General features: G+C 32.8%; 1 pseudogene; it reads left to right on the top strand.

Moving 5' to 3' along the window:
• Positions 1 to 8,587, top strand: part of LOC149180917 (uncharacterized) — a 79,874-nt pseudogene extending 71,287 nt beyond the window's left edge.
• The last annotated feature ends 3,655 nt before the right edge of the window (positions 8,588 to 12,242 follow it).

Here is a 12,242-nt window from a genome sequence, read left to right as displayed (position 1 = left end):
TGCAGCTTCTTTCTAGGAAGGTTGAAAACCCAGGTTCACTATAATTTTATTCTTATGTTTCTTAATTTCATTCTTATGTTTCTTATGTTGTACAACTATGGTCTATTTTTTATAGGTAGTTTTTGCTTTGTAATCTTTATGATGCCATTGCAACATCTATCATGGTCTAGAAATAGTTATGTGGTAACTTTGATATAGGTAATTTTGATAGATAAAAGAACTTTGCAAGATCTTTAGTGTCATTGCTCTCGTTTCCCTTATGGTAGGCCACAACAATTAGATTGGGCTTTGTGTGTGTTTGAATTATGAATCACCCGAAGGCAACAACTACCAAAAAGAAAAGGAAAGACATGAGTACATCCATATTTAAAAATGCAATATTGGAGAATGGTTTGCATCTGAAGAAATTTGATTGATCTTACAATTCAAAGAATTGTCATGTCTTAACTCCTTGGTGACCATTTAACGAATCACACATGTCTAGCAACATACTAATAAAATGTTTTAATCATAAAAGAAAATGTTTTTATTTTCATTTGTTCTATACAATGTACACAGTTGACAGTAAAGTATTTTATTCAACATGGCTACTAACCCACATTATTCACATTAAATTATTTTTTCTATTATTAGTATAATTTTAAGTAGACATTGAGAAGTAAAATGTATATATAATATTTTAGACAATGTGTATAGTGAAATAATATATTTATAACACATATTCAAAAAGAAAATTGTTATTAATATTTTTTACATATTAATTAAATATCAAAAATTAAATTAGCTATACATCTTCCTCACCATGAAAAGTGAAAATATAAGAAAAGTTTTATACTCAATTACTTTAACTCTCTATATAATGTCCATGCAAAATTATGTTACTTAATATAAACACTAAAATATATTATTTTTGGCTATTTAAAATACTACATACTACATGTTAGCTGACCACAAAAGAAGTCACATATCTAGTTTATGTTCAAGTGTAACATCACTATATTTTTAGGTTCCATGTGTCAATGCCATATTGAATAGTGAGACAATTGTACATCGAGAAAACTTTTTTTATGTGGTTCATCATCAAGAAGTCACATATCTAGTTTATGTTCAAGTGTAACATCACTATATTTTTGGGTTCCATGCGTCAATGTCATATTGAGTAGTGAGACAATTGTACATCCAGAAAACATTTTTTATGTGGTTCATCGTCATTGGAGATTAATGACTTGCTACATCCACAAAGTATTTTTCCACTAAGAGATAGTCACATCCACGAGATATTATTCGATGTAAATTCACTTGAAAGGATCACTCGATCACTTCCCATTGGCTCAAACATGAAGCTTGGCCTCAAAGGTATCTAATTAAAAGGATGTGTTGAGATAATTAAGCTCCGAGTAAGAAATATGCTTCACAAGTTGAACTAACCCAACAATCACAAATAAAATTTAAAACTTTTTACTTTCAATTACTTTATATAAAATTAGTAAAATAATTGAAAATAAAAGTGTTATAAAATTAAAATTAAAATACTCCTAATAAGTTTTAAAGCTACATCTCAACCCGATAAATAATTATAACATTCTTATACCAACTATTATATATAAATATATTAATAATAAATTAATTATAATAATTTTATAATTATAACATGTTTATTATATTAAGCGTGCTACAATCTTCTATGTGAGGTTTATATAAATTTGTGGATTTGGGGTTCTTACATGGGAGGATAGTTGTGTGACGATCGAAACTGATGAACTTCAAATCCTCAGTGGAAAGCACTCACAATTCAGCCAATCCGTGCTCCAGACAGAAATCAAAATTCTTATACAGACAGAAATCAAAGCCCTGTGGTTCCTGTATCGTTCAGCGGTTCTCATATCTGAAATTAAATTTCTTTTCTTTATATATGAGTTAAGTGAAAATTAATTATAAAGGTGTGAACAGAAAATTAATTAGAAAAGTGTTGCGGGGGGGGGACACCATTTAGATAGAAATTAATTAATTAGCAAACTGTTGGGTCAACATGGACAAGGAATTTGTGTTTTTCTATATTTTAGTATAATAATTTAATGTATTTAATAAAATACATTAAAGAGAATCAAATTTTATATAATTTTTAATTACATTAATATTATTTTTATGATGAGTTTTGTTGGGGAGATCTACTCAATCAAAAAGGCTCATTTAAATCCTCCTAAACCTTAGTCTCCTAGAATTATTATTATTGAATTTAGTATTTCTAATTTTACTTTAAGAGATAAACATAAAGCTTGAAATACTCAGCCATGTTCACTATGTACCATGTTGTTTGGATTAAATTTTTATTTTTTGGACACTTGCCCCATTAGTCTCAAACTCTTCGAAGAATTACCACTATTGAATTTAGTATTTCTAACATAAATATTGAAATAATGTGCCATGTTCATTATCCACCACATTGTTTCTTTGATTTCATGATCCACCACTCCTTTTAATCATTAAAAATTTCAAACACATTTCCAGCGAGAGTATTATGCAACATAATATTACGAAGAAGGTAATTACAGAGATAATTTCTCTTTCACACATATTTAAACCAACAGATTCTGACAATCGAAGAAGTTCATTTTCCTCCTTGAAAAAATAAGGATAAGTTCATTTTCCTCCTTGAAAAAATAAGGATTAGATTTTGACAAGAGAGCCTTAGTCTTGAACTCACAGAAGAATTACTATTATTGAATTTAGTATTCCTAATTTTGCATTAAAAGATAAACATAAAGCTTGAAATACTCCACCATGTTTAATAGTCACCATATTGACTCTTTGACTTCAGTGTTCAATTTTAATCATTAAAAATTTCAAACAACTTCAAGCAAGCATATTATGTAACTATATATTACGAAGAAGGTAATTATGGAGATAATTTCTCTTTCACACATATTTAAACCAAAAAAACATTTAAGGAAACGCTATCTTATTTCTCAACCTTTACTAACTAATACTAATCATGTAAAATGTATATATCATGCTATTTTTTGAAAAAGTATTTTACTAAAAAGAAGATCTGGATTTAAGCTAGAGAGAGAGAGATTGGATTCAATGTTATGAGATCTAATGGGCTCATAGATTCTAATGTGAGTATCAAAAGCATATGTAAATTAGAATAAAATCAACCGTTTAAATAATTATTAATAATGTTTGTATTGAATATTTTGTCACTTTTTAAGCACATCCATCCATTTAGTAGTGATGAGCTTTGTTGGTGACCAGATGATTTTCCCAATTGGTAGTATATTAGATTTATTTTAAATCTAAATTCATCAAACAACAAAAATTAATCTAAGGTTCAAACCCTTTTTTTAGAGGGCAAAACTTAAAAAGGGTTTAAAATTCAAAATTTCATCCTCTCAAAAGAACCAAAGTGAGATTTTAAAACACACCAAAATTATTTTAATCATATATATATATATATATATATATATATATATATATATATATATATATATATATGTGGATGAAAGCAAGAATATGGATTACACTTTTGGGCCAAATGTGGCGATGAAATTTCAAGTTTTTCCTCTTTGATCGAATTGAAGCCCGAAAAATTCATATAGGCACTATGAATTTTGATTCAGAGTAAAAAGATGAATTATGGATAAGTATGTTGTTTTCCTAATGATATTTTTTGCAAAAATATTTAGTGTCATATAATATGTCAATTTTCTATTAAATGAAATTCTTGTCCTTGCAAATTTTCACATATATTAAGAGGTATGTGTGTGTTCACATAGCATAACCTAGTCTATATATATATATATATATATATATATATGAGCATGATGTATATGTGTTGATGTAAGATTATTTTCAACTATTTAAATAAATTGAAAAACTAAAAGAGTATAAACGAATATAGAGGTATTCTTGAAATTTTTTCTTTGTGTATATTTTGGGATATTGATTTTTTATTCAACCTCTTTAAACCAGTTCAACAAAATTTCAAACATTACGCTTAAAAAGAATTAGATGAAAAATATTATATGAATTCCAAAATGTCAAACACATATGCAATATCCAACATGATCAACTCTGCCACCTAAGTGCAAATTTATCCCTAATTGTTGTTTTTAGGGCTCAAAGTGCTCAATTAAGTGCAATTTCAAATTTAAATATTTAGGTACTTAATAGGGGCTCGATTGAGTGTTATGGCTCGATCGAGCTATTATGCTTGATCGAGCCTCTATAAAAAAAAATTGAATGGTCTAAAATTAAACTTTTACCTCATTTTAAAATTCCAAAACTTATTAGAGTTTTTGTTATAATGTCATATAAAAACCTTATTAAATTTAATATATATATATGTATATGTATATGTATATGTATATATATATATGTATGTATGTATGTATGTATGTATGTATGTATATATATATATATATATATATATATATATATATATATATATATATATATATATATATATATATATATATATATATATATATATATATATATCGCCGTGATTGGGTGGGGAATTGAAAGGGCGACTTCAAATGAAGGAGTGCCTTAACAAAGCACATGATCACCGTCTATCCAAGTCACCATGGAATTATTAAATTTAATATTAATATTAAAAGTTTTTAGTTTTGCTTTTTGGGGCTTTTTGTTTTTGTTTTATTTTTTTGTTTTTTACCAAGTGTGAAAACCTATCAAACAATCAGTGAGGAAAACCACCTCTAGCTACTAATCATGAATGTAAACTAAGTCACCGAGGAAAACCAACCATCTGTAGCTACTAATCGTAAACCGACCCATCTCTAGCTGCTAATCATGAATGTAAACTGACTCACCGAGGAAAACCAACCATCTCTAATTGCTAATCATGAATGCAAACTGACTCACCGAGGAAAACCAATCATCTCTTGTTGCTAATCGTGAATGTAAACTGAGTCACCATCTCTAAGTGCTAATCGTGAATGTAAACTGACTCATCACTCTTAAAAAGAGTATTATTATTATCATTATTATTATTAAATTAGATGATGAAATCATATTAATATAAAAAATTGAATATTAATATATTTTAATGTTATTATTCAATTTAATAATTTTGGATTAATATAATATTATTAACTTTAATATAATATAAAATTTCTTATATTATAATATATACTAGAAGAACCACATTAATAAATGTGGTTGATATATGCCATAGGCCTCAACAAAAGAGTCATTAACATAAAAAGGGATGGACAAGCTCACTCAATATAAGTTAATTTTATTTAACCAATTTGTTTTATAAATCCAACATAATAAAATATATAATATTTTTTAAATCTTGAAGAAATCATAACCTAAAGCTACCTTTAAATAACTAGAAGCTAAATAGTTTTAACTCAAAGACGTGAAGCACTCCATGTATATTTGATATTTGATGGAGGTAGCTGAAACATTAATATTTTGGAAAATTTTGGATAATATTTCCATGGAAAATTATCATTTTCCCTCTAGGTGAATGCACAACACACATTTGAAATATTGTATTTTAAATATGTATTATATAAAAAAATCAAAACTTTGTACAACATCAAATATATATATATATCTATATCTATATATATATATATATATATATATATATATATATATATATATTTATATTTATATTTATATATATATATATGTGAACATAATATCTTAATTGTCAAAGTATTTTAAAAATTTTGAAATATAGATTGAGAGAGAACAAGAGAGAACGTTGAGAAAGAGAGATGGTGGGAAACAAAGATGGAGAGAGGGAGAGGAGGAGAGAGTCTCTGAGAAAGAGAGGGATATTGAGAGATGGAGTTGGAGTAAAATATAGGGAAGGAAGAAGTTCAACACACACACACAGAGTATGTTTGGGGGTGAGATAGAAAGATAACAAAGGTCTCTAGATGGAGAGAAGGGGGAGAGAGAATGAGAGGTGGAGGGAGATATTCAATGGAGTTGCAGGATGAAGCTTAAGAGAGAGAAAGTGAGTGAGTGAGTGACATGGGGGAAGATAATTGGATGTGGGAGAGAAGGAAAGAGATAGAGGACTTGAGATGGAGGGAGAGAGAGAGATGGAGTTGAACGGGAGAGAGAGAGGTAAGAAGAAAGAAATATAAAGAGAGAAAGGTGGAGAGAGAGATGGAGGAGCAAGGGGAATGAGAGAGAGAGAGAGAGAGAGAGGGAGTGGAAAGGGAGATGGAGAGAGACAAAAAGAGGAGACTAGGTGGGAAGAGAGATAGAAGGGGAAATAGAGGGAGAGAAGGGGAAGGGAGAGGGAGAGGGAGAGGGAGAGGGGGAGGGAGAGCGAGGGAGATATAGATAGATATGGAGACACAATGTGTATATTTGTGGGGTGATATAGAGAGATGAAGAAGGAGAGACATAGGGAGATAGAGATATATTTAGAAGGGGGAGAGACGCAAGAAGGGAGAGATAGTGGGTGTTACGAATATAAAATTATATAAAATAAAATGAATATAAATAAATAATAAATAATAAATAATCAAAATAATGATTATTTAAATAGCCATTAGTTAACTGAAAAGGCATGTCTAAAAGACATGCCCAATCATTAAAGGACACCTCCCTAGATATATAAGCAGGGCCTCATCCTACCACTCAATCATCCTTGTACATTTCATATATTAATAAAATGTTATTCATAAATACAATTATGTAGTCTATATGAAAAACACAAACACTCTTAAGTTTTGTTGCTTCAATTGTATCAGAGCTATGCGAGCCTTTGGACATTATACGTTGCACAATATTTGGTTAAGTTTTTGCCATCAATTGAGTGTGCAGCTAAGTGAAATTCAAGAAACATTTTTACAATTAAAAAAATCATGTGCAGAAATTACAACATGTCTAAAGGAAGAACAAATTAGCATGAAGGAGACTAAGATTAAAGAATGTTCTAACGAAGAAAATGATGCAAAACAAGATATTGAAGAAGACAAAATTGTAGAAACTCAAAATGATGAGGATCAAATGAAGAATATGCTGAAATCCATAATAAGGAAGATGATAATGATGGTGAAGAAACAAAACAAGGTGAAGCAGTAGATGATTATAATGTTGAAGATGAAGTTGTTGCAGAAAATGTTAGTAAATTGATATTGATGATGTAGAAGATGAATATATAGAAGATTATAATGATGGAAATAAAGTTATCAATGAAAAAGAGAATGTAAAAGAGATAATGAAGAAGATGAAACTGATGGTCATCACTCCAAATGACAAAGATGAAGATCTACAAGATACACAAGATCATAGTGTTGAAGATGAAAATGATGTAGAAGATAATTATAGTCTCGATGAAATTGATATTGATCATGATGATCATAATGAAGAAAATAATGATAAAAATGAATCGACATAAATTATTCATGAAAAAGCACTACATTATGCAAAATATCAGGAAGAGGCTTTGTCAATTTCTGATAATAAAAATGATATTGCCAAGGTGTCTTGAATATCATGTCCTCTTATTTATTTCATTGCGGTAGATCAAAATACTGAGGTTGATTTGGATCATGGTAATTATGAGCGCTTTTTAGATGTGAGATTGACTCGAAATAATAATATCACCACTAGGAATATATATCAGTCTGTTATCGACAATGAACAAAGGGGAAACTACCTAGGAAATACTGTACAAGTAATTCCACATATTACAAATGCCATTAGAGATTGGATTATACCTCTAGCATGAATTCTTGTTGATGGGAAAGAAGGCCAGGCAGATTTCTGCATCATTGAATTGGGTGGAACAATTGGGGATATTGAGTCAATGTCGTTAATTGAGTCCTCGCATGAACTATCATATCCTGTTGGGATAGAAAGCTTTTTCCTATTCAATGAAAGCCTTGTACCTATTATAGGTGTTGTTGGAGAGAAGAAAACCAAACCAACACAACATAGTGTTCCGGAACTAAGAGAATTGGGTTTGACACCTCATGTGGTAGTTTGTCGAGGTTCTGAGCCCTTACTAGAGAATACTAAGGAGAAGTTGTCTCACTTTTTTCATGTTCCAGCAATAATGAAACAATTGAATATATTAAGCTTTTCTAAAACCTCGGATTTAGAGGAGTTGGTTGTGAGAGCAGTGTGCCATGATAACCTTACAACTCCTATAAATTTTTTCATTGTTCAAAAATATACTGGGTTGTCAGATTCTTTCCTTTCTGTATTGAAGGCTCTTTTACATGCTTGTGTTGGATGTTCACTAAAATTGTTTGTAGAATGGGTCTGCATTTCTGATATTGAAGATGAAGATGCAAAATAGAGAGTAGAAATTTATGCTTCTGCAAGGAACATTTTGAAGGGTTTTGCTGGTGTTCTAGTTCCACGAGGTTTTGGTGATCGAGGTGTGCAAGGAAAAATACTGGCAGCAAAATATGCACAAAAAATTTGAATATGCTATCTTGGCATTTGCTTGGGGATGCAGATTGATTTCATTGAATTTGAATGTTATGTGGATGTTGTGGTGAATGTAGTTATACCTTGCATTACCCGTTTACAAGATCTGAAGTCAAACGGTGTAGTTCATGACGATGAGATTGGTTGAAGCTTTAACACCAATCAAGCTTCACCTATTGTAACCACCTCATTTATGTATGCCTCCGTTTCAATTTGATGTCCACCACTGTTCCCCGTTGTGTACACTGCTCTATGTATGCAACAAATCTTCACACACAATCATTGTCCATCTCGTCGTCCACCAAAAGAATTAGGAACAATATCGTTCCTTCAACTCCTGCCTCGACACATTCCCAACAAGAGTCTCCAAATCATTAAAGCTTTTCCGTTGTTATAATTTACGTTGTCGCTATTTGCATTGGCTGTTGATCGACAACGTCTTCCATTTCATATATCAACATATTCCTCTCTACATGATATCACTCCTCTGATGCCCCTTCCCTTAAATCATTATGCAGGCTTCTACCACGGTATTGTCCACTAGTTCCTTTGACCCTCGCTATCCGCCAACCATCACATTCGACCATCACACCTCCACCATTTGACCATCATTGCCCCACCCATAAACCATCACGAATTATATAACTATAATTATAACATTAAATTTATATAATAAAATATATTTAATGATTTAAAAATAATAATTAATTATAATAATAATAATAAAATTATTATATTTAATTAATTAATAATAATAATAATAATAGTTCCCCAATTAGGGTGCGAGCTGACACATCAGCTCATTAAGACGAGGATAATGGTTGGCACTAATGCGAGGTATAGAACCACTTCCCCCCACATGCTCAAGGCGATGGATGCAGTGGTCTTTTGCATGATGATGGATAATGCATTAAGGAAATGTGGCAATGAGAGGAGGGGGAGAGTTTTAGTTTGTAATCGCCTTGGAGAGAAGTATGGTGAGCACTAGAATCACTGAGTGCAAGGAGATTGGAGCAATAGGCTAGTTTAGTGGCTCCATGAGCAGCCTAAAATCCACCATCTGCAAGTGAAGGAAACTAGGTATGTTATTGATCATCTCTCTTATCTCATTATGCTACCCTATTTCTAGTTTCGTCTCATGGAGAGGGAAATAGTTTTGGGGAAGGAACATAAGGATATGAAGGGTTGGGGGGATAGGCTGGTGGTGATAGCCTTCTTCTTCCTCATGAAACCGCTGGGCATCCTTACCATCTTGCTCTACTTTGAGATACTCCTTTCCCATATGGGAATTTTGATGGCTTTGAGTAGGGAGCATAGTGTAGGAGCATGTAGGTGCATCGTTGGAGAAGTTGGGGGGTTGGGTTATGGGTATAATGTCTACCTATACACCCAAATTTTGGGAGGAAACCTCTATATTATGACCATGCAGAGCGAGAGGAGGGTTTCGAGGGACCTGAGAATGGGGGAGAAGGTGGAAAATTACCATGGGCATGAAACCTGGTAGGGAATTGAGACTGGCTATGGAGGGGGGGTTGGCAATGACAATGTTAGGGGATCAGGGAAGGCTGGTTGCTTGTGTTGGGCTCCCTTTTTTCTTGTTGGGTGGGTAACAAAGGGCAAGTTTGCTAGGTTGGGCTGATGGCACAAAGGTAGTTAGACCTCTATAACTGGGATTGGGGAGATATTGCATGCATGAGTGATGCTAAGGGGGGGCTTCGTTTGGGACTTGGAAACTCTGGTGCAGGGCATGGGCAGGTCCTCTCTACAAAACCTGCTTGTGACCAAGAGGGGCATGTTACTGCAAACGTCACGGGGGGGGTATGAAGTTCGAGGGATGGAGCGACACAACCTTACCAACTGCGTACATGAACTTTGTTGTAATACATTGAGGTTTAATTAGCTAATTGAATGTTTGGTATGAAAACAATTGTACTGCGTGATAAAACTACCCTAGTACAAGGCAACTTCAGGACTGAACAGGTTACAATTTGTCGCATTGTACATGACTAGGTAAGTGAGACCATGGCCCGACCTACAAAGAACCAAGGCCAAGGTAAGAGACCTCGAGAGACCAAGCATGACATGGAACCTGGTCCTTCGAGTGGCCGACGAGGTCGGAAGACAGTTGAATGTTTAATTAGTGAAGCAGTAGTCGCCTACCGAGAGGGAACCAATGCTGAAATTTGAAATTTGTTAGAGAAATGGGAAGCATAAGTGAAGTAGGAGAGAGACGGATATGGAGTTGGAGGACTGGAAAGTCCTTGTACTAGATCTTGGAAACATTAGAGGAAGAATCACCCAATTCAAATAGGCCCTTTACTAGTACTGGTTGATGAAAATCCTGTTGGGAAAGGCGATGGAGTAGCTCTCGATAGGCATGGCAGTCACGGTTCAGGGAATACCAAACTACAAGCAGGAATTTCAGAAGGTTTAGTTCCAACCATACAAATAGGATATTCTCATTGGTCGAATTGAGCAGCACCTACCATGTATCTTGGTTTAGACAGAGCTACCTCGAATGAATGCTGAAGATCCAGCACGGTGGAATCAACGTTAGCTAAACAACATGATTAACATGCATACTTGATGATAGTTTTGTTTATATATGAGGATAGATTTTAAATTTGTCTATGCAATTATATATGTATGTAGAACTCTAGAGTATGGAAATGGATAGGAAATTGAAAATTATATTGCTTGGATAGAGAGACTTAAGATTCTTTTCTGCTGGATGGCATATAATGTGGATAGGTGGCCAATAGGCTTGGTTTCCCACTAGGAAAGTTCAGGCCACCTAGCGAGCTCTATGTGGTGTAAATTTGCTTTATATTAATGAAAAAGGAAGATCCACCAAGCTTAACAAATAATAATAATAATAATAATAATAATAATAATTATAATAATAATAATAATAATAATAATAATTATAATAATAATAATAATAAAATAAACAAATAAATAAACAAAACTATAAAAAAAGGTGAGACTATAGGTTAAAAATAAAAATAAAAAACCTAGTTCCAAAATAATAGTACACATGTTGAGGTGTCGACAATTACACTTATCAAAAATGACGTGAGAAAGGTTATGAACACTTGACTACACTGAGAGCGGGGGTGAATCAATTTAGCATACTCATGGACATTAATATTATTTTCTTCAAACTCATTAATTGAAACACTATATGAGAAACTTAACAAATAATGACCAACATATTGAATATGTGAACAACAAGTAATAACAAAATCAAATCATCTCATGAACACATAATAACAACACATATTGACACGAACCATGAAGATCAACTATTTATAAATGATTGAAGCTGTTTGAAAGGAGGGACTGTGAACTCGAGGGCGCGGAACTAGGATTACATAGGGGCTCTTAGGTTACTCCCCATGGAGCACGGTAGAGGATGGAGCTCCACTCCCTCCTACAAGGAAGCGATTGCCGACAGAGACAAGTCACCACTGGGAAAAGTCAGAGGTTTTGGTGAAAAAGGGGGAAAAAATAATGAAAAGGATTCAGATGGGGCCAGGTCCAATAAAAATAGTAGCGTAAAGGACAAAGAGGAAGAAGACAAAAGCCAAGGAACAAGGGACAAATATCAAAAGGGACCGTGCAGACCCAGAACAAAGATTACTCCTAGAGTAGTGTTGAATGATCTTGCTCTACAGGAGCACAGGGAACATATGGGGACTTACGCCATAATCTGCAAATTCATGGGAATTTGGCCCTCTGAAAAGGCATTACAGACATGGATCAAATACCACTAGAAACCCAAAGGTAGTATTGAACTACAT

Source organism: Pinus tabuliformis, chromosome 3_2 (assembly GCF_031772625.1).
Source record: "Pinus tabuliformis cultivar Carrire ecotype Pingquan chromosome 3_2, CPIR1, whole genome shotgun sequence".
NCBI lineage: Eukaryota > Viridiplantae > Streptophyta > Pinopsida > Pinales > Pinaceae > Pinus > Pinus tabuliformis.
This window is presented reverse-complemented; position numbering and strand designations above follow the sequence as displayed.